At 45.9% G+C, this 23,160-nt stretch overlaps 2 non-coding genes and 1 pseudogene across 2 annotated transcripts; all 3 read left to right on the forward strand.

The window, feature by feature from the left end:
• The first annotated feature begins 2,730 nt into the window (after window positions 1–2,730).
• Window positions 2,731–2,837, forward strand: LOC143707673 (U6 spliceosomal RNA). The gene has a single exon (XR_013193197.1). It is a non-coding gene; the product is annotated as a U6 spliceosomal RNA (small nuclear RNA).
• A 1,271-nt stretch (window positions 2,838–4,108) lies between these two features.
• On the forward strand, window positions 4,109–4,215 carry LOC143707675 (U6 spliceosomal RNA). The gene has a single exon (XR_013193198.1). It is a non-coding gene; the product is annotated as a U6 spliceosomal RNA (small nuclear RNA).
• A 2,437-nt stretch (window positions 4,216–6,652) lies between these two features.
• On the forward strand, window positions 6,653–6,750 carry LOC143707672 (U6 spliceosomal RNA; annotated as a pseudogene).
• Window positions 6,751–23,160: the final 16,410 nt, after the last annotated feature.

The following is a 23,160-nucleotide window of genomic DNA, read 5'->3' on the forward strand; positions in this document are numbered from 1 at the left end:
AAAAGCAGGGTGGGCGCACGAGTACCGGGCGAGTGCGTCCTTGTTGGCCATAAGGGGGCTGTCGGAGGCACTTTTCTCCCGCTCCCGCTGGTGGCTGGCAACCAACTGCGTGGTGTAGCCCACGTCGTTCTCCAGGAGCCAACGGAAAGTTTGACCCTGGTACTTGCCAAACTGGATGCTGTGGCAGCCCAGCACCAGCATGGGGTTACCAGGGTCACCGCCCTTGGAGACGACGTGGGCTTGGGCCTCCTTCTCCACCTCCTCTGGCTTCTTGGCCCTCGCAGCAGCGGCGGTCCCGCGTGGCCCCTTGGCGGCGATGAAGGCCGCCGCCTCATCAGAGGCCCGCAGGACAAGCTGCTGCGAGGCCGTCACTTTAAAATTTGCAAAAACCATCTCTACAATGACATAGCACAGCGTTAAGGGAGCATTACAGGTTAAACTACATGTTAATTGCCATATTAACAGGAATATCACACATAAGATTAATGATATACTAGTACTACACATTCACTATTGAAATATTAACGTTAAAAAATGAACATAACTTGACACAACAGGTAAATAATGACAGGTAAACAAACAGGCATATTGTTAATGCATAAAACATACACTTAAACTTTATATTTTGATTTCATGTGGTGATATTATAATCTTAAGGGTCTAAAGATACTAACTGTATGGTCTTTTCATCATTTAATTTTGTTTTCAGAGATCGTCACATGTTGTCCCGTTCATTTCCAATGCAATGGATTACATTACATTACATTACATGCTAGCGATCTCTCAAAATGTATTTAATCTTTGATCAGACTACCTGGTTATCTTCATTAGACCACGTAGATGTAGTTACTACAGTTTGGAGTCGAAATTCAAAGTGTAAATATGGTTTAAATGTGTTAACCGGACGCCTGACGTACGTTAACGTATCTTTAAATAACGTTATCAAAACCAGCGATTGACAGCATAATACATCGACAAATTCCATGTCAGTACATTGTAAAAGTACTCTGGGAAGACAATGTTATGTCAGTACATTCGTAATATTCTATTTATTTTTGTTTTACTGACTGACTCACTCGTTGACTCGTTGTCAGTTGCTTTGGTGGTTGCTATGACAAACGCTTGATTATACTAACCGCTGATTGGCCCAAAACGCTCGACAAACGCTTGAGTATACTAACCGTTGATTGGCCCAAAACGCTCGACAAACGCTCGACAATACTAAGCGTTGATTGGCCCAAAACGCTCGACAAACGCTCGACAATACGAGCTGCCGATTGGCTCAAAACCGAAAACGCTCGACAAACGCTCGACAATCCGAGCTGCTGATTGGCCCAAAACCGAAAACGCTCGACAAAGGCTCGACAATCCGAGCTGCTGATTGGCCGTCATCCAGAGAACATTGCTGGGCACAGAGCGCAAGGATGACACGCAAATCCGTGAAGCGCTCCATATTTTTGCAGCTGTGACCAAAGCCTGCTTCACTGGACTTGATTCATCCCCTCCTGCCACTCTTTGTTTTCATTCTTGTTCTCTTGTGTCAAGAACTGGTGCATCTCCAATGTCTATAGCGCACTCTCAGTTTTCCTGCCAATTCTTTTTTTTATGCTTGTACTCTGGGGCCATCGACAAGTGTATCCACTCACTTTCTTCAGCAGATGCCGTTGGGGAACAGGGTTTGACCACAAAGGCAATATCTTTTCCCTTCAAGGTGAGTCACAGAACACCACTGAAACAGAACAATACATTCACACAGAGCAAACTTGAGCTAAAATAAACTTCTAGTTATGATGTTTTCACATTTTTATCATACAGTGACCAGCGGTGCTGTAAATACCTAAAGAGTTACATATGCCAAGTAGGAATACGTGTAAATGTGGAAAAACATACATGTGGTGTGATTGAACTTCAAGACCCTAGGCACAGTTGTCTATAAATGCAGCAATCATGAGAACAGCTAAATGAAAATACACAACAGCAACCCATCAAAGTTTACAACTCTTGATTAGTTTGAATGCATGATAGCCCAGTGAATGAATTACAAAGTGTGTGAATATGTATCCTCTGGAAGGCAGGCTACACTAATAAACAAGGTTTTTTTAAAGTGGTGAAATGGCTCGCTGGGCTCTACCACCTTGGTGAGGACTTGCTGGGCCCCGAGGTGTGCATATGCCTCAAATTAGCTGAGCCTTTTTGCTTGTTAAGGCAGCGCCTATGCTGAAAGGAGACCGATTTAGAGAAAAAATCAAAGAATAAATCAAATAAAAAAATCTGTGAAGTCCTTTAAGTTTTTGTTTCCGACGTGTGTCAGAGGGCCTCTACCTCAAAGTCTCCAGAGGATTAATTCCTCCTGCTGCAGTTCGTGTCCAGTTACATCGAGTGCATGCAACGGTGGCGCAAACGGCTAAGCACTTTCCGTTTTTCTGCCAACTCGATTTTTTCTCGAAAATCTGGAGGACACAGCCCATTCAGAGCTTGTATTTTGGTACCATCCATAAGTCTGCCCACCCCATTCTTTCAGTAGATGCTCTCATACATCATGGTGGAATTGGCCATTTGTGAACCCTAAAGCTCTAAGATGTCCTATTCCTAAACTCATTGAGCTTTTGCATCAATCATTGTGTCAAGCAAAGGTATGCAGAGGCGAGATGACTCGCTGGGCCCTACCACCTTGGTGATAGCTCGCTGGAACCCAAGGTGTACATATGCCTTGAGCTGGGCACCAAACCTGTGCTTGCTAAGGCAGCACATATACTAAAATTGGATCGATACAGAGAAGATTAGCATGGCCCCTGCGAAAGGATGACACGCAAATCCGTGAAGCGCTCCATATTTTTGCAGCTGTGATCAAAGCCTGCTTCACTGGACTTGATTCATCCCCTCCTGCCACTCTTTGTTTTCATTCTTGTTCTCTTGTGTCAAGAACTGGTGCATCTCCAATGTCTATAGCGCACTCTCAGTTTTCCTGCCAATTCTTTTTTTATGCTTGTACTCTGGGGCCATCGACAAGTGTATCCACTCACTTTCTTCAGCAGATGCCGTTGGGGAACAGGGTTTGACCACAAAGGCAATATCTTTTCCCTTCAAGGTGAGTCACAGAACACCACTGAAACAGAACAATACATTCACACAGAGCAAACTTGAGCTAAAATAAACTTCTAGTTATGATGTTTTCACATTTTTATCATACAGTGACCAGCGGTGCTGTAAATACCTAAAGAGTTACATATGCCAAGTAGGAATACGTGTAAATGTGGAAAAACATACATGTGGTGTGATTGAACTTCAAGACCCTAGGCACAGTTGTCTATAAATGCAGCAATCATGAGAACAGCTAAATGAAAATACACAACAGCAACCCATCAAAGTTTACAACTCTTGATTAGTTTGAATGCATGATAGCCTAGTGAATGAATTACAAAGTGTGTGAATATGTATCCTCTGGAAGGCAGGCTACACTAATAAACAAGTTTTTTTTAAAGTGGTGAAATGGCTCGCTGGGCTCTACCACCTTGGTGAGGACTTGCTGGGCCCCCAGGTCTGTATATGCCTCAAATTATCGGAGCCGTTTTGCTTGTTAAGGCAGCGCCTATGCTGAAAGGAGACCGATTTAGAGAAAAAAATCAAAGAATAAATCAAATAAAAAAATCTGTGAAGTCCTTTAAGGTTTTGTTTCCGACGTGTGTCAGAGGGCCTCTACCTCAAAGTCTCCAGAGGATTAATTCCTCCTGCTGCAGTTCGTGTCCAGTTACATCGAGTGCATGCAACGGTGGCGCAAACGGCTAAGCACTTTCCGTTTTTCTGCCAACTCGATTTTTTCTCGAAAACCTGGAGGACACAGCCCATTCAGAGCTTGTATTTTGGTACCATCCATAAGTCTGCCCACCCCATTCTTTCAGTAGATTCTCTCATACATCATGGTGGAATTGGCCATTTATGAACCCTAAAGCTCTAAGATGTCCTATTCCTAAACTCATTGAGCTTTTGCATCAATCATTGTGGCAAGCAAAGGTATGCAGAGGCGAGATGACTCGCTGGGCCCTACCACCTTGGTGATAGCTCGCTGGAACCCAAGGTGTACATATGCCTTGAGCTGGGCACCAAACCTGTGCTTGCTAAGGCAGCACATATACTAAAATTGGATCGATACAGAGAAGATTAGCATGGCCCCTGCGAAAGGATGACACGCAAATCCGTGAAGCGCTCCATATTTTTGCAGCTGTGATCAAAGCCTGCTTCACTGGACTTGATTCATCCCCTCCTGCCACTCTTTGTTTTCATTCTTGTTCTCTTGTGTCAAGAACTGGTGCATCTCCAATGTCTATAGCGCACTCTCAGTTTTCCTGCCAATTCTTTTTTTATGCTTGTACTCTGGGGCCATCGACAAGTGTATCCACTCACTTTCTTCAGCAGATGCCGTTGGGGAACAGGGTTTGACCACAAAGGCAATATCTTTTCCCTTCAAGGTGAGTCACAGAACACCACTGAAACAGAACAATACATTCACACAGAGCAAACTTGAGCTAAAATAAACTTCTAGTTATGATGTTTTCACATTTTTATCATACAGTGACCAGCGGTGCTGTAAATACCTAAAGAGTTACATATGCCAAGTAGGAATACGTGTAAATGTGGAAAAACATACATGTGGTGTGATTGAACTTCAAGACCCTAGGCACAGTTGTCTATAAATGCAGCAATCATGAGAACAGCTAAATGAAAATACACAACAGCAACCCATCAAAGTTTACAACTCTTGATTAGTTTGAATGCATGATAGCCCAGTGAATGAATTACAAAGTGTGTGAATATGTATCCTCTGGAAGGCAGGCTACACTAATAAACAAGTTCTTTTTAAAGTGGTGAAATGGCTCGCTGGGCTCTACCACCTTGGTGAGGACTTGCTGGGCCCCCAGGTCTGCATATGCCTCAAATTATCAGAGCCTTTTTGCTTGTTAAGGCAGCGCCTATGCTGAAAGGAGACCGATTTAGAGAAAAAATCAAAGAATAAATCAAATAAAAAAATCTGTGAAGTCCTTTAAGGTTTTGTTTCCGACGTGTGTCAGAGGGCCTCTACCTCAAAGTCTCCAGAGGATTAATTCCTCCTGCTGCAGTTTGTGTCCAGTTACATCGAGTGCATGCAACGGTGGCGCAAACGGCTAAGCACTTTCCGTTTTTCTGCCAACTCGATTTTTTCTCGAAAACCTGGAGGACACAGCCCATTCAGAGCTTGTATTTTGGTACCATCCATAATTCTGCCCACCCCATTCTTTCAGTAGATGCTCTCATACATCATGGTGGAATTGGCAATTTATGAACCCTAAAGCTCTAAGATGTCCTATTCCTAAACTGATTGCGCACTCTCAGTTTTCCTGCCAACTCTTTTTTTTATGCTTGTACTCTGGGGCCATCGACGAGTGTGTCCACTCCCTTTCTTCAGCAGATGCCGTTGAGGAACAGGGTTTGACCACAAAGGCAATATCTCCAATGTCTATAGCGCACTCTAAGTTTTCCTGCCAACTCTTTTTTTTATGCTTGTACTCTGGGGCCATCGACAAGTGTGTCCACTCCCTTTCTTCAGCAGATGCCGTTGGGGAACAGGGTTTGACCACAAAGGCAATATCTTTTCCCTTCAAGGTTGAGTCACAGAACACCACTGAAACAGAACAATACATTCACACAGAGCAAACTTGAGCTAAAATAAACTTCTACTTATGATGTTTTCACATTTTTATCATACAGTGACCAGCGGTGCTGTAAATACCTAAAGAGTTACATATGCCAAGTGGAAAAAAATGTGGAAAAACATACATGTGGTGTGATTGAACTTCAAGACCCTAGGCACAGTTGTCTATAAATGCAGCAATCATGAGAACAGCTAAATGAAAATACACAACAGCAACCCATCAAAGTTTACAACTCTTGATTAGTTTGAATGCATGATAGCCCAGTGAATGAATTACAAAGTGTGTGAATATGTATCCTCTGGAAGGCAGGCTACACTAATAAACAAGGTTTTTTTTAAAGTGGTGAAATGGCTCGCTGGGCTCTACCACCTTGGTGAGGACTTGCTGGGCCCGCAGGTGTGCATATGCCTCAAATTAGCTGAGCCTTTTTGCTTGTTAAGGCAGCGCCTATGCTGAAAGGAGACCGATTTAGAGAAAAAATCAAAGAATAAATCAAATAAAAAAATCTGTGAAGTCCTTTAAGTTTTTGTTTCCGACGTGTCTCAGAGGGCCTCTACCTCAAAGTCTCCAGAGGATTAATTCCTCCTGCTGCAGTTCGTGTCCAGTTACATCGAGTGCATGCAACGGTGGCGCAAACGGCTAAGCACTTTCCGTTTTTCTGCCAACTCGATTTTTTCTCGAAAATCTGGAGGACACAGCCCATTCAGAGCTTGTATTTTGGTACCATCCATAAGTCTGCTCACCCCATTCTTTCAGTAGATGCTCTCATACATCATGGTGGAATTGGCCATTTGTGAACCCTAAAGCTCTAAGATGTCCTATTCCTAAACTCATTGAGCTTTTGCATCAATCATTGTGTCAAGCAAAGGTATGCAGAGGCGAGATGACTCACTGGGCCCTACCACCTTGGTGATAGCTCGCTGGAACCCAAGGTGTATATATGCCTTGAGCTGGGCACCAAACCTGTGCTTGCTAAGGCAGCACATATACTAAAATTGGATCGATACAGAGAAGATTAGCATGGCCCCTGCGAAAAGCTTCGCCATCGTTCTTCTCTGTTTTCGCGCATGCGCATTAGTGCCTTCGCGCATGCCCAGTCGCACAAACGCGGTACAAACGGGACACCATCAAAGCGCAAGATCGAATCCCGACCGAAGCACAAATATTAAACATTATATTACACACTATTATATTCATATTATGCCTATTTCATGTGTATACATGAAAGTAACATGCCGTGCATTATTTGTTTCACCTTTTTCTGCATAGATATTAAAATCTGTTGTGTTAAACATTATATTGTATTTATATTGTTAATGTTAAATAATATATTCATATTGTTTCCCCTTTTTATATTGTTTCACCCTTTTCTGCATAGATATATTGTATTTATATTGTTTCACCTTTTTCTGCATATATATTAAAATTTGTTATGTTAAACATTATATTACATTTATATTATGTCAATAATTTTATTTCAATGTATAAATAAAAGTTACATGCCGTGTATTATTCGTTTCACCTTTTTCTTCAGTAAAAAAAATATCAATTAAATATCAGTTGTTGTTGTTGTTGTTGTTGATGATGATGATGTATAGATGCAGAAAACACCAAACACAGCAGCAGTAGACTACAGTGTGAAATAGATTATTTATTTCAAACTACAATACAATAAAACATGATGATTTTGATGATGATGATGATGATGATGGTGATGATGATAGTAATAATAATAAAAATAGAGCATCAGAGCAGACACATGGCATAAATGTTCTGGGGCGAGATGCAGAACAGTGGTATTGATGCAGAACAGTGGCACAAGGCTTCATTCCTCTTATTTTAAACCACATCAATCACAGCAGACAGACGCATAGTATAAGGGCTCATTACAGACATGCATGGATAAATAATGCAGCAGCATACAGTGTGAAGTACCAACGCGGCGGCAACAGAGCCAGTGGCAACTGGACGTAACTCCAAAGACAGTGACCATATTATTGAACATACCCACATGTCCAAAAGGCCTATATAACTTGTCAGCGCATAAAATCAGAACAGCACAAATGCATGACAATGTGTTATACAGGTGTGAATGTGTTATACAGGTGTGAATGGGACAGACAATGTTTTCTTTTCTTTTTCTTAAGCCATATGATAGGCAGCAGACACACAGTATAGGCCTATATAACTTGTCAGTGCAAAGAATCAGAATAGTACAAAGGCATGGCAATGTTATACAGGTGTGAATGGGATACACAATGTTTTTTTTGCTGTAGAAAAGTTGTGGCAGGTGTGGACCGGTGTTTGTAGGAAGCCTCCACACCGCGGCAAGGTCCCGGTCCTTGTGGAGGGTAAAGTCAATGTCTTTAAAAAACAAACAAACAAACACTGAAACAACTATATACACCTGCCCCAGCGAGAATGCGAAATCAGTCCGGGGCTCGACCCTGGTCCTTCATCTCCCTCAGCCAGTCCTCCACACTCTTACCCGCTGCGGCGGCAGAGCAAAAATGTACATTGCCGTAGCGGGTGTGTCCGGTCTCCCTCCGCTTTGGCTGGCCGCATCTCCTGCACTTTTGTTCTTGTGGCACGCCGGCCCGGGCAGCGACAACTGTTCCTGCCGCTGCCCTCTGCTCAGCCCTCTTCCTCCTCAGCCATTCAGTTTTGTACGCAGAGCGAGGCTGAGGAGGGGGAGCAGGAGGTGGTGCAGGCAGCCGAGGGCCGGCGTGATGTGCGGCGGCCAGCGGCAGAGGGAGGACGTGTGGGGCTGGCGTGGTCCGAGGGAGCGTTGGGATGGGGAGCACCCTCACACTCTGCTGGGGCAGTGAGAGGTCCAGAAAGAGAGGCTGTGTTGCCGGAAAAGGTCCTGTTGCAGCTGCAGCAGCCGGTGGTATGGCCAGGACAACAGCTGAGGCGGCAAGCGGTAAAGGCGCCAGTGGGCGCACTGGCGCTGGCAGAACAGGCACCGGTGCTGCCACAGCCGGTGCTGCTGCCAGAGGTCCCGCCGCCCTTGGCGCTGCTGTCCTCGCCTGGCCTGTTGCTGCTGCCGGAGAACGATCCACCGCTGTTGCTGGGCACGGCGCCGAACCCGCTGCCGCTGCCGCTGCCACTGGTGGTCGTCCCTCTGCTGCAACGCCTGACGCTAGCACAGTCCTCTCCTTCTCCCGCTGCATCCTGGTGAACCTGAAAACGGATTTCAACGTAGTGTTTTAGTTACATGTACAATTTTGAGAGCATGCCATTCAAGCATGTCATTACCATAACATCAAAAGCATCAAACATACCACAGCGAGAGGGTCCTGGCGTTCAGCTCAAAGAGCTGTATGGGCGCCCGAGCCATCAGCCTCTGGTGGCCCAGCACAAGGTCCCGGATGTGCTGGTACCGAAGCAGTATGCTGTCCCACCGCGACCTCCGGGCACCGCGCGCACGGCTGCCCGAGGGGATCAAGCGGCAGAACTGGGTGCATACTGCCTCTACCAGCCGGCTTGCGCTGGGACTGCTGGCAGGTCCAGAGGTCTCTCCGACCAGGCAGCTGTGGACAATGGACAAAAACAATGACAGATATGAGCATGATAATGGGCAACATTACATAAAGCAGCTTGTTTGTACACCAGGGAAATGTATGATGGAAGCGTAGCCTTACCATCTCAAGCTTTCCACACCAGGTATACTGGTGCGGCTTGGCTTGGCTGCCATGAAGCGCCCCTGAGCTGGCCTGTCCCTGTAGCGGGGAGGGTAAACTACTCGGGCCCTGTCGTACGGTGACAGGGCCTCGTAGAGCCTGATAAGCTCGTCTACCCTCCCCTCTGACAAGGCCGGGTCGTGACGCAACCCCACCAAGGCCGTGGCCAAATGGACCACGGCCAGGTACCCCGGCTGGTCATCCGGTCCTCTGTAGTCCTGCAGACACACAAGAAGAGATGGAAAACAATAAGTCAGGTGGATGGAACAGAGCGAGCGCAGTTTTTGGTGATGCGAGATGCACTGCAGTCGCAGACCACAAAGAGGTAGCGTGCTTACCTCAGCAGCCTGCTGAGGCTCTGGCGAGGACCGGCCGGGGGAGTGGGGTGCGGGCTCGGGGGCACCGGTCGGACTGGATGGCTCGGGCGCGGGTGCGTCAGCCGGTCGCCCTGACCGCGGGTCCGTCTGAGGAGCTGGGAACTCGCCAGGCACGTGCAGGGTGAGGTCCTCCACCTCCTGCGGGCCGTCGGCGAGCTCGTCATCCTCGACGAGTTGGGGAACGTCCCCCCCCGCGTCCGGAATGTCAGGGTCCAAGCTGACGTCCTGCAGCACTCTGCCCGTCTGGGAGTACAGGTACTCGATGCCGATGAGTTCCCCTGAAGTACAACAACACAAATCGCATCAGTCAGTCTGGTACAAATATCATTCAGTGTGGACACGTGTAAGCGCGGTGGCTTGAGTGTTCTTACCCGTGTACTCCCTGGGCTTGGTGTAATCCTTGACCACACTCGTGCCAAGCACCCTTTGGCTGAGCTGGTCAAGGGAGTGCTGCAGGGGGCCATTGTAGGAGCGGAGCAGCAGCCGTCCCTCCTGTGCCACGGACGCCGCCCTGTCGGCGTTCCACCGCGTCAACCCCTCCAGGAGAAATGACTGGAAGTGCCAGGGATTGGCACTTTCTCCTGAGGAGGAACACAGATCTGTTTAGCAGTTTATTCAGTGCACACAATGTGAATGACAGCGAGTCGATGACAGTGAAAGATTGACATGACAGTGAAGAATGTGAAACATACCTGGAATGAAGCGGTTGAGATGCAGGTGGAACGACTCCAGGGACGTGGAGCCTCGTGCACAACGGTACACCGGCAGGCTGATCCCCCCCTTGGTCATCCTGCCGGTCTCAGTGTACAGCTCCACGCCCGGCGGGTCCTGGATGCAATGGAGGTGGCGCCGCTGCTCCGTCCAGATCTTCTGGATGCGGTCTTGGTCCAGCAGGGAAATCCCCATGGTGTCTCGTCCGTTGGCACCGTCGAAGGTTTCCAGGAGGTCACCGATCAGCCGCTCCGTCTCCGCCGCTCCACGTGTGCGGCGACGGCAATGGAGAGCCATATTCTTGCGGCTGACGTGCCTCCACACTCCGGCGTCGGACGAGAAGGTCATCCCCTGCGCCTCAAGCATCCTCTTCTTCGCCTTGAGCAACCGGGCTGCGTCCTCTGGGTCCCACAGGAAGATGCACGAAGACAGCTGCTGCAGGAAGGGTTTATACAGCTGGTGGCTCTCTGTGGTGACACCTGTTATGGAAAAATGCATGTTATATCAAGTTATGGAACCATGATGTCTCTTACTGTGATGCTGTTTGTTTAATTATTGTTTTTGCCACAACGCACCTGACGCGAACCGCCGCATCAGGTGCCAGATGTCCAGCCGGACCACCAGCTTGTCCCACTTCCCGAACATGTCAGCTGTCTTGGATCCCCCGTGGGACGAACAACAGTCCCGGTCGACGTAGAGGAGCTGAGGCGGCTCCACCCCAGCGTCCCGATACCGCCGCATTAACCCAGCAGCCATGGGCAACAGGCCGGCACCCTCTGCGTCCGTGAGCACGGACATGAGCACCTGTCCGTGCTCGTTGCCGACGTTCGTTGCCCACGCTGCGGTCTGGGCGGCAGCACCGGCGAGCTTCCGGGTCACCTGTTTGAAAGAATAAATCATCTCAGTAAGGCTGCACGCACATAGCCAGAGCGTGATACTCCGCACCACATTTATATACATATATATTTATAAATACATAGCACCACATTTACCTTCTTGGTCGAATCCATCTTCAAAACCGTTCCAAAGACGGAGGTGACCCGGGCCTTCACGTCCTCCAGGCGGGAGAGGATGTCGTGGCAGTACACCATTAACAGCCACGCGTACTGGGGCACGGGTGGCGGTTTTGGTGGTGGGGTGCACATGCGCACGACACCTCGCGACGTGAAGGGCTACGTGACACTGAGGTAGTGTATGGACCGCCGCATCCAGGCCTCTGTGTGTGTATTATCTCTGTATTATCGTATCGTGAGATTTTGTCGTTACATTCCTATTATTTACAAGTCATAACTTTTACCAATATTTGGAATAGAATTTAAAAAATATATATACTACAAATATTTTTCTATTAATTTAGTGTGCCTTTACATTGCTTCAATGCGTTACTATTTTAGCGTCATATTTCTATCCCGTGCTGCGTGAATCCAGGTCACTTCTGAAACTTTACAGCATGCAATTGGCGTCGGTTCTCTTAGCAGCATGAAAAATAATAGTGTTATTCAATGGATTATATAGGCTGAAGCCTCGAATGCGAGTCAAGACTGCTCCCTTTACAATCACTAATGCTGTCGCTCTGTCAGTTCATCACGATCTCACAAAGTGCAATGAAGCCGCCAACAATGCACAATACATCTCTAAGGCTACGTCTACATTAATCCGGATACATTTGAAAACGGCGTTTTCGTATAAAAACGCTGTCCATCCACATTAACGTTTTCCAAAAGCTTCTCCTCCACACTAGTGTTAGTGATGGGTCGGTCATGAGTGATTTTTTTCACTGTAAACGAATCTTTAATATGACTCAGGAGCACTGAGTTGTCTCAGAGAGTGATTCGTTCATTTTGTGTTGTTGACAGGAAATGGAATTCTCACAAAAGCTCAATGAGATGATACAAATGGAAAAATAAATGATAGATGATAAATGATGAAATATCGCGCAATTCCTCTGGCAGGATAATGCTATTTAGCAAAATATATCAGCATTCACTGAGTTCACCAGGTTGCACTCAGTCACCATATGTTTGGTCTTTGCAGAACTGTGATATGAAAGTAACATTTTAGCAACAGTGTGAAAGTGAATGGCACATAAGATGCACAATACCGGTATAAACATGAATATATACCGGTACAATATGTGTCACATGACTAAACATGCGTCATCGTTTTCAAATACCTCCGTTTTGACAGTCCACACTACAATGCCAAAATGGCGTTTTCAAATTTATCCACTTTGGAGAGCGTTTTTCAAAAAGCTTAGTTTTCATTAATAAAAACACCGTCTCAGTGTGGACTGAAGGCCAAAATGGAGGGAAAAAAAGTGTTTTCAAACGAAAACGTATTAGTATGGACAAGGTCTTATGCACGATTACACAAGTTTTCAGCCCTGATTTTAGCCCTGATTTTCACTCGCTAATATTTTATTAACAAAGTTCGGGAGAGGCACGTTCAGATAATTAACCTAATTGTCATGGGAGGAGCTCATCCAGTCAACTCAATTAGCTAACATCAGGAGCTATACAGCAGATTTTACAGCTGTTCTATGACAGCTTTCCAGCATTTGGCCCCCGCCCAATTGCAACATGTCTGAAATCGAACTCTAGCCGTCTGATGACGAATCCTTTCTCTCCCCTGATCCTCTGCCGCAATCTGGCGCCACTAGGATCATCCCTCCTCCTCCAGTCACAGCCGCCGAACCCCCGGTTTCATCGCGTGGACGTCGTTCCGTCCGAACCAAGTTAAGCATTGAACGTTAGCATTTTGTTTTTTTAATTGTTATTTGGATACCACCATGAAATATGAAACGCTATATTCTGGACTGAAGACTGACAGTGATTTTTGCAGATGTGTGTGTTCAATAGAGCTAATGTTATATTTTTTTGGCTAACCAGTGTGTGAAATATAGTGTGACAGTCTAGATTTAAGTAGCTAGCTATAACGCAAGAACAAGCTGTGACTTATTTATTTGCTCTGTGATTTATGGGCTGTTTAAATACATATTTTCTCTTGGAGATAAAGGACTTTTTGTTTTTATCAATTAGCTCATCTTCACAGTTCACATATTTTTAGATGTTTAAATAAGCAGAGGCAGAGTAAATTGCATTCAAATGCCACAAATGTTTGAGATGCAATATGTGTTAATTGTGTTATTATAAGTGAGTGGTAAGAGTAGTTCTCTTACGAGAGTATCTCTCGTACTGCGTAATATCTTACGCTATGGGGAAAACCTCTTTTCCACGAGATATTGAAGCCAAACATTATCCTTAATTTTGAATTAATGTAAAACGCTGTGCAGCAGCATGCAGACATAGGTTAAGACGGCTTGCGCGCCTATTGGCTGCCCTGCGGCAACAGCAGCAGCCTATCGAGAGAGGCTCTGCGTGACACATATCCAATGGGGGCATTTCGCGCCCATTTCATCACGTCCCGCCAGAAAGGGCGTGGTCACGCCCTATAAACATAGCTCGATTAGGCTGGTACAACTGATTTCTGATCTCTTCAGCGAAGCATCACCGCATCGCTGGATCCGGAGTGAGAAGCCACGCCGTCTGAGAAAAAGCACACAGCGGGACGAGCCTTGAGTCTGAAGTCGCTGGCATCGCCGCCTTTAGCCGCCGTACCTGCTACGCTTTCCGGCGTTATATCCTTTTCTGCAAGTGTGTGTGTGTGTTTGCCACTGCGACACACATTTTTTCACTGTCTCTCTCCCTCTCCTAAAAGAGCTGTGTCTTTTTCAAGATGCATAGATCCTGCGGCTCGTGCCGAGCCACACTCAGTGAAGAGGATCGCCATGTCATCTGCGTTTCCTGCCTGGGTGAGGATCATGCTGCTCTCGCTCTCGTCCACGGCGGATGCCCTCACTGTGAGCTACTGCCGATGGTGACTCTGAGGACTTGCCTGGCATCATTCTCAGAGCCTGCACTTCAGCCAGCTGTAGCGCCGCGCCGTAAAAGCGCCGTGCCAGCGCGGCCCCGAGCCTTCTCCTACCCGCCAAAGCTCGCCGGTTCGCCCGCCAGCTTCGCCGGCATCGCTCGAGTCCCTCACAGACGGACAGCAGCCGCCGTCTGCCGCCGTTTCCGCCATTGAGGTCGACGAAACAGCCCCGAGCCTTCTCCAGCCCGTGATAGCTCGCCGGTTCGCCCGTCAGCTTCACCAGCTTCACTCGAGTCGCTCGCTGACGGACAACGGCCGTCGCGCGCCGCCGCTTCCGCCGTTAATGACGACGTGATGGCTGCATCTGTAGAGAAGGCCAGCTGCTCTATCCTGGCGTCGGACAGTGAGGACTGGGCGAGCTCTGTGGACCTCCCCCCTCTGCCCGCTAGTTGTCAGCGAAACGGGCCACTATCAAAACCGCTGCGCGGCTAGCTCTCTTTACGTTACAAGAAAGCTATCCCGCCCCCCGTGGACATGCGTCACCGACGAAATGAGGAAAGGGTGTGTTTTGGTCACAATCCAGTGGCCATTCTCCATTTCTCAAACATTTCTCAGCTCCTCTTAGTTCGAGCGGCTGAAAAAGTTCAATATTGCAGCAATGAGCCTGTTGTATAACACGCACGCCTGCAAACAAATGCCAACACATACAAACTGTGATGACGCTCTATTATATGCTCGAGCTATTTTAAGCTTTTGTCGTTTCCCCCTGTGGCTCAGAGGCAAAACCCAAAGCCTTCGCACGGGAGACCCGTGTTCGATCCAAGGTCTCGCATGAGATAAAATTTAGTCTCGCCGCGGCCAGACTTGCACCGAAACTTTTCGCTCGTTCAGTTCCAAGAAAATGCGACTGTTCTAGTGTATTTTGCAGTAAACAAGCCGGTACCATGGCCCGCTTGCCTGCACAAAATGCCGTTTCCACGGCGACCCAGAATAATCATATAAGCAGTGTATTTTCTGGTATTCCGGCCACAGTCGATGGTGTTATGAGTGTAATAAAAATGCCCACAGCCCAGTGTTCATTTCTACACACAAACACAGCCCGCCACAGTGCAGGGCTCGCACAAATGAGATCGACTCATGTCATTGTGCATTAAATGTAGTGAATGTGCCCACAAGCCAGTGCCCACAAACACTACACACTGCATGTGCCACGTTTTCGGTAAACCGAAACCAACACACATACAGTCAGCTAAGACCCACGGTGTTTAAGTCTCGCCGCGGCCAGACTACACCGAAACTTCTCGCTCGTTCAGTTCCAAACAATGTGACTGTTCCAGTGTATTTCGCAGTAAACAAGCCGGCACCACAGCCCGCTTGCCTGCACACAAATGCCATTTTTACGGCGACCCAGATAAATCCCAAAAGAGTGTATTTTCTGGTATTCCGGTCACGGCCGATGGTGTTATGAGTGTTGTAAGAATGCCCACGTCTCAGTGCCCATTCCCACACACAGACACAGCCCGCCACAGTTCAGGGCTAGAACAAATAAAATCGACTCATGTCGATTGTGCACAAATGTAGTGAATGTGCCCACGACACAGTGCCAACAAACACTACACGATGCGTGTCCCTCGTTTTCTGTAAAAACGAAACCGACACACATTCGGTCAGCACAAGCCGACGGTGTTCTCAGTGCAGTGAATGTGCCCGCAATCCCGCGCCCACATTCCTTCACAGACACGCTCAACCCCACAGGGTTTGTCCCGCTCGCTCTCTCTCCACAACCTGTCACAGAGAATTCGAGCGCGACCAGGCTGCCCGCCGTGATCGGCACGCCTCCCGCCTCACACACTATAAACACAGTGTTTATGTCTCAGCACACCGAAGCTCTGCAGCTGCCGCTATGCCGCGGCCAGAGCCCGGATTTCATTCTACCCCTAGCTATTCACGCAGATGCGTGGGCAAAGCTTCCCGGGGTATCAGAATGGGTGTTGAACACTATAAAAAGAGGCTATTCGCTACAGTTCGCTCGACGTCCCTGCCGTTACACGGCGTGAGTCGAAACCACGGTAAACTACGAAGTATCTCATCTACTTCGAGCCGAAATAGCGAAACTGCTGAGCAAAGGGGCCATAGAACCTTTATCTCAGGCTCAGAGCGAAGGGGGGCTATACAGCAGATATTTTCTGGTACCGAAAAAAGACGGGGGTCTCAGACCCATTCTAGATCTGCGACAGCTGAACAGAGTGCTTATGAAGCGCCAGTTCAGAATGCTGACAACCAGGAAAATCCTCGCGCAAGTGCGCCAGGGAGACTGGTTTATGTCAATAGATCTGAAAAATGCCTATTTCCAAATACAAATAGCGTCACGTCACAGGCGATTCTTGAGATTCGCCTTCGAGGGCTAGGCATATCAATACACAGTCCTACCGTTCGGCATATCCCTAGCACCCCGTACATTTACGAAGTGCATGGATGCGGCCCTCGCACCCCTGAGACTTCAGGGCATGCGAGTTTTGAACTACTTGGACGATTGGCTGATTCTAGTTCGATCACATTCAGAGCTCATAGAACACAGAACCACATTACTCGAGCATCTCGAGAATCTGGGTCTCACAGTCAATTTGGTGAAGAGTTCGCTGTTTCCCAGCCGAAAAATCTATTTTTCGGGAACAGTGCGGGACTCGCTGTCTATGACAGCACGTCTGTCGCCAGAGTGAGAACTGGACATTCAGCGCACCGTGAAATCCTTTCGCCGCGGCTCTATAGTCCTGCTCAAAAGGTTTCAGAAAATGCTGGGCCTCATGGCCTCGGCATCTTCAGTACTCCAGCTGGGCCTGCTTCGCATACGCCCACTGCAGTTATGGCTGAAAGTGCGAGTTCCACCCCGGGTATGGACCTCTGGTCTGTTTCACCTCAGGGTGGACAGGAAATGCGTTTCGGCTCTGGAACCTTGGAAAATAGCCGACTGGTATCAGTCAGGCGTGAGTCTGGGGACTCCCTCGAGTGTGACGGTGGTGTCTACGGACGCCTCCACCTCGGGATGGGGAGCGCTGCTCGAGGGCAGACTGTTCTTCGGCCAGTGGTCAGAGCGGGAAAATCTCCTACGCATAAAGTGTCTAGAAATGCTGGCCATTGACAACGCGCTATGGCGTTTTTGTCCCCAGATAAAAGGCCGCCATGTCTTAGTCCGGTCGGACAACATGTCATTGGTGGCATACAAAAATCACCAGGGTGGCGTCAGGTCCCGAGACCTTTACAGGCTGACGGAACGTGGACAACGGCGTACGCGTATTTGGAATCAGTGTATATATTGATGCACTGAACTTTTGCCAACTGACAAGCTCTTGTTAGAGCAATTAATTCTGCTACTTGAGCTGATTTATATGGCAATGAATATGCCTCAATTACACGATCAGGTAATTTGACAATAGCATATCCACACAAGTATAAATTGTCATTTGGCTTGAAACAGGATCCGTCTATATACCAATTATCTCCCTCCTCCAGGACAGATGTCGACACATCTGGCCTGCAGGCAGTCGAAGTTTGGATTCTGGTCAGTGTAAGGACTGGGCTAAGTGGGTGAATCTGAATAACTAAATACATTCTGCTAAAGACCAAAAATCTCTGAATGTAAATTAACCCAAACACACACACACACACACACACACACACATTCCCCCACCAGTGAAGACCACACTCAGGACAGAGCGTGGTGTCCGCTTACAAGACATTTTATGACTGATCGGAATGTCCCAAAGGAAGTGGATTCCAAAGCGAAAAGGAACTTCTTTTCTTTAAAAGACATTTAACCAGATATATTCGATGTGTTTTTTTTTGTGTGTCCATTTGCCCATGTCACATTGGAATGACTATGATTTTATCGTAGCTTAAGGTGAATTATAAATACCTTCATTATGCATTTTAAATATAACTGTCTATTCCCATAACTTGTACACATAGTTCTGGACACCTCCAGAATGCTTTCGGTGTGTGTCAATCAGAATACGTACAGTAATATCCAGTAAAATATAGTTTACTATGTTTTCCATCTTTGGAGTGAAAAGAGACCAAAACTAACATCACTGGTGTTCTTAGATAACAGCGTTTACGACCCAAAGGAATGTTCACAGAACTGTGGCTCTCTCTGAATTCTAACCAAGGAGGAGAAATGAATCCTGTATTCATATATATATGCTATTATATATCCACTTGAGAATTGTATGAACAATGTATCTAAGTTCCCTATTTCATGAGTTGCCTTTTTGTGGTTTGGTCTATGTTTCTCAACAACTCTAATGCGATAATGTTTTAAACTTTGCCAACTAATGTTTAACCAAATCCATTTGTGGCAAGTTTGGTCTCGATAAACTCCAATCTTCATTCCCCATTTGTTAATTGACATTACATTTTGCTAAACTTGTGACACATTAGTATTATAAGAATTGTGAAGATTCTGCTCTTAAACACCGACGAAATTAGGGTTTCAAATGTCTCTCTCCTAGACAAAGAGCAATAAAAACCAAAGTCCCGCCTGTGAAATTCCAACCCTCTAATTGGCCAAGTCAACAGGAAGAGGCCGGATTTCTCCAAGGTGATAAATGACGCTTCCCCCCTCCGCTCGCTCTGTTACTTCGCCTGTCTTTGTGTCATAATGTAAGGTCTCGCCTCCGGGCGAGCTCTTCGCCTTTCTTTTATTTGTTTCTAGTTTAGTTTGTGTTTTTCAGTCTTAGATAAGTCTCCGTGTTTAATTCCAATCGACGAGTGAAAAGAACACCGCGTGACATATCTCTTCAGCAAATCCATCTACAAGGGACCTTTAAACGAGCGCGCGCTCGTTTTGAAGGAGAAACACGCGCACGTGACCACGTGGCGAGAGACGCACACACGCTTCTTCACCAGCCATGCGAAGATGTGACGTTAACTCCGCGTGATTTCCCCATAGAGATCTTTATTTCTTTTCTTTGTTAGTCAAAGTTTTGTTTTTCGTAGTCGACTCTGTTCACTTCCACAAAGTGAAACGAACTTAGCCGAACTATTTTCCTTTGGTAATGTTACCCCAAAGACTTGGAAACTCCGTTCAACACGCGCGCCAAGCAGCACCCAGTGACGCTTCCTAAAGGACTCCTCTGACGCACGCGCAGGAATGCCGCGACACAGAGAGACCCAGAAACTTAAGTATATCTCTTTATAGAGCTTCTAAGAAGCATTAGGATGATGTTTTCGTGTTGTTACAGACAGGGGACTGTCAGGGGGAATGTTGCCAATGCTCTCTCTCTCTCTTCCTCTTCCCCTCTCACACGTGTTTCCATTGTCCACACTCTATGCATTTCTCGTTCATCGATGCCTTATCGTGTATTGTTGTTTATTATGTTTGTAAATACATATATCCCATGTAACCGTAGTAAATACATAAGTAGTTCTGCCTTATTAAATTCATTATATTCATCTGATTGATGTACTGCCTTTTGGCTCATTTTCAAGTCCCTTAAGTGCCAAAAGATCTTATAGCAACAAGCTTACAAATTAAAGATACTTTAAAGAGTATGTGTTTATAGGGCAGGAAACCCAATTCTTGTGGCCACAGAATTGCTTTTCCTGAAATCCTATAAAGTAAGATGATATTGTGGAGTCCCAAAAATATTAGTCTGACAATTGAGCTAATTAATTTAGCCTGTTTTGTAAGACGTGGTCCGTGTAGTTAATTGCAATCAACTTGTGGTTAAGTGCAAGGATACACAGACATGCATGCAGGTAAAATGACATATCACCCCTTATCGGGAGTTTTATTAACATGTAAGACTGATCTAATCCAAACATGTATGAATAATTATTAATTACCAATTATTAATTATGATATGCAAATTCCCCACGGATTAGATCCGCCCCAGAGTCTTTACATAATTGGTGGAGAATGCGGGAACATTTTAAACTTGTTTTTGAGCAATTCAGTTTCAATCGATGTCTATATTGTGATTTAATATTGTACGCGCGCCTCGAGTGAGCGAACGCAACGCGAACTCACTGGCTGACTGATTAAAGGCACAAAGCCGAGTCCATTTCAGCACATTAACAGCTGCAAAATAATGTCTAACATTCCTTTTGCCATTGTTAATAACTAAAAGTAAAACTACAGTTTCATAGTATTAAATTTGTCCAACAAAAGACGAAGAAACCTCTTTTGAATTGTAACATTTTAATGTTAAACTCCCCTGTCCGAACGAGATTCTTCTGTCAGGGTGAAGACTAGATTTAGTGAAACGATGCTCTTTCACTATTCTTAAGAAAGGCCTGATATTATAATCGTTAGATTAACGATAAACTCCTGGTTAAACATTGACGTAGCTACTCAATTGTAAAAAACCTAAAGCATATTTAATCATAAGTGCTATTTGATAATATGTCATGGGAGTCGAAAAAACAGACGAATATTTCCTGTTTTATTTTGCACGACGCAGCGAAGCAATCCCGCCAGACGTGTTTGTTAAAATATAGCACCAAAAAAATCCAAAACCTAAAAACATTTTTAATCATAAGTGCTATTTGATAAATGTTATTTGGATCCGAACGACAGACGTATAATTCCTGTTGTCCATATTAGTGTGTGGAAGCGAAGAAATCCTTCCGGGCACACGTGTGTCGAAGAGAAAAAACCCGCCGAGGTTTATCATAAGTTCATTTAGTTCATAAGCGAACACGTGTGAATCATAGCGCTAATTGTTGTATGTGGGAATCGAAAAACCGATGCCTAATTCCTGTTGTCCCTATGTGTGTGTGTAGAAAAAATTCCTGCCACGCTATTTTGTGAAATATGCCGAAGAAAAAGAAAAAAAACCCGCTGAGATTTTATTTTGGATAAGTGTGATCTTACAGAAAACAAAGCGTCTGCACGCTCAAATTTGAATCACACATGGAAGCAGGCTGGTTGTTATTCCGCTGACAAACACTAGAGGGCAGCACTGAGGCCTAAGTGCTTGACAGTTCTCGAATTACGCACAGCCCCCTGACTTTACCCTCCATGAGCGAAATAGCGCCATCTCGTGGACACTAGTAACGAGGTCGTCCTTTCCTAAACAATCTCTCTCATCACAATTTCAGATTTTTCCAGTGAATTTCTGAAATTGTGTTTCTAACTTTCAATGCATGTGCAAGTTCCAGTTTTACTAACATGATTTCACTCCTGACTGTGTACACTTATTTTGAATTTGGTTCAAACCACAGTTGAATTTAAAATGTAAAAGTAAGCAGTAGCAGTTTCTGATGACCACTTAGGAGGAATGCGCCCCTTGTGGCCTCCGCCTCTACGTCAGCTCATCACTTAGTTCCTAACATCATTCTTTTCTGAAGTGGCTTTCTCCCAGTTGGTTTTATTTTGGTTATTATCATTGATACCTCACCGTAGTCGTGATCATCATCAAATATAATGCTAACCTTTAATTTCCTACACTTAATCAAATTTGGTTTGAAACAAACAAATTTCAAGATCAATTTGAATTAAGTCTCCTTTCCTGTTGGGAATGGTTTTATGGCTTTATTTCTATATTTCCCTTTTCAAATTATTTTTAATAATTTTGATTTGATACGTGACGTTATGTATTTGATACGTTATGACAACTGTATCCTTACTATTCTAGAAGTTACTTAACATCTATGCATACGCTTGATTTGAATTGTATTTAAACCAGTTTGAATGCAATTTAAATCAAGTTCTCTGTCAGCCAGGTTGACCACTAGGAGGAAGTGGCCCAAACCCTTAGTGGCCCAAACGCGCCACTACAGCTTGCTTCCTCCTGTGCTCTTCCTGCTGCACTTAATCTCTTCTCTGAATGGAGGCTAGGTTGTTCTGATAATTAACATTGTCATAATTCCCTTTTTGTTTGTACCATAATTTTAGTAAAGCCGTTGCCTTTGATGACTTTTCTACAAAAAAAAATAGACACTCAACTTGATTTAGATAGAGAGAGCTTTAATTCACGTTGAGGTTCACTTGTCCTTCATCCTGTTTTGTGTTTGAAGGTAGAAATTTCTCTCGTGCTGTGGTGATTTGACAGTCATCTCTACTTGGGGTCCAGCAAGCTGGTTCGTCTGACCTGCGTCACCAGCGCTGACTGAGCACGAGTCTCGGACTTTCCTGTATTTCTCCGTTGGTGCGGCCCGCAACACGACATCACCAATTTGGCACTGCCGGTTGTGTTCAAAGTCAAGTTGTGTGAGGGCACACATCGGTACAGATATACGGAAGGGCCCGAGAGACTGCTGTCAAGTGTTTGGGGACTACAGAAAGACCGACCACGATGCTGACTCCAACCTGAATGACCTCATTTCACCCCAGGGAAACTAGAAAAGGTATTAAATCCATCCACTTAGTATTGGCCACAGAATCTAGGGATTCCCCCGGTCATTGAAGTGTTTGGCTCCCTCCTCCTCTCCGAGCCACAAATCGCAGGCTTAGGCCTCCTCTTCCCCTGTAACACTTCCTGTGTACTATTAACGCCATTTCATTACAGACCTTTCCATCTTGGATGGTTGCATGTTACTTCAAACTTTGCTATCTTGCCATTGCTGTTTTCTGTTGTGCTCTGTTCCTTTCAGTTCACCTAGAGACAGAACCTATCTGAGACAACAAGGAATGCTGAATAATAGTTTGACAACCAAGCCGTTAGCATCAACAGGTGACCCCTAAGCTACCGCCCCGTTAAAAATCTTTATTCAGGCCCATGCTGACCTACCCAAATTGTCCCACCAAATGATTTAACTGTCGGCATCAGTTAACCAAAATTTTCATACGCGGCATAGCCCGTTTTATAGCTTGTTAAACGTAGAACGAAC

The sequence above is a fragment of the Siphateles boraxobius genome, unplaced genomic scaffold (genome assembly GCF_051911475.1).
Source record: "Siphateles boraxobius isolate OS27281-9 unplaced genomic scaffold, OSU_SipBor_1 42, whole genome shotgun sequence".
Classification (NCBI taxonomy): Eukaryota; Metazoa; Chordata; class Actinopteri; order Cypriniformes; family Leuciscidae; genus Siphateles; species Siphateles boraxobius.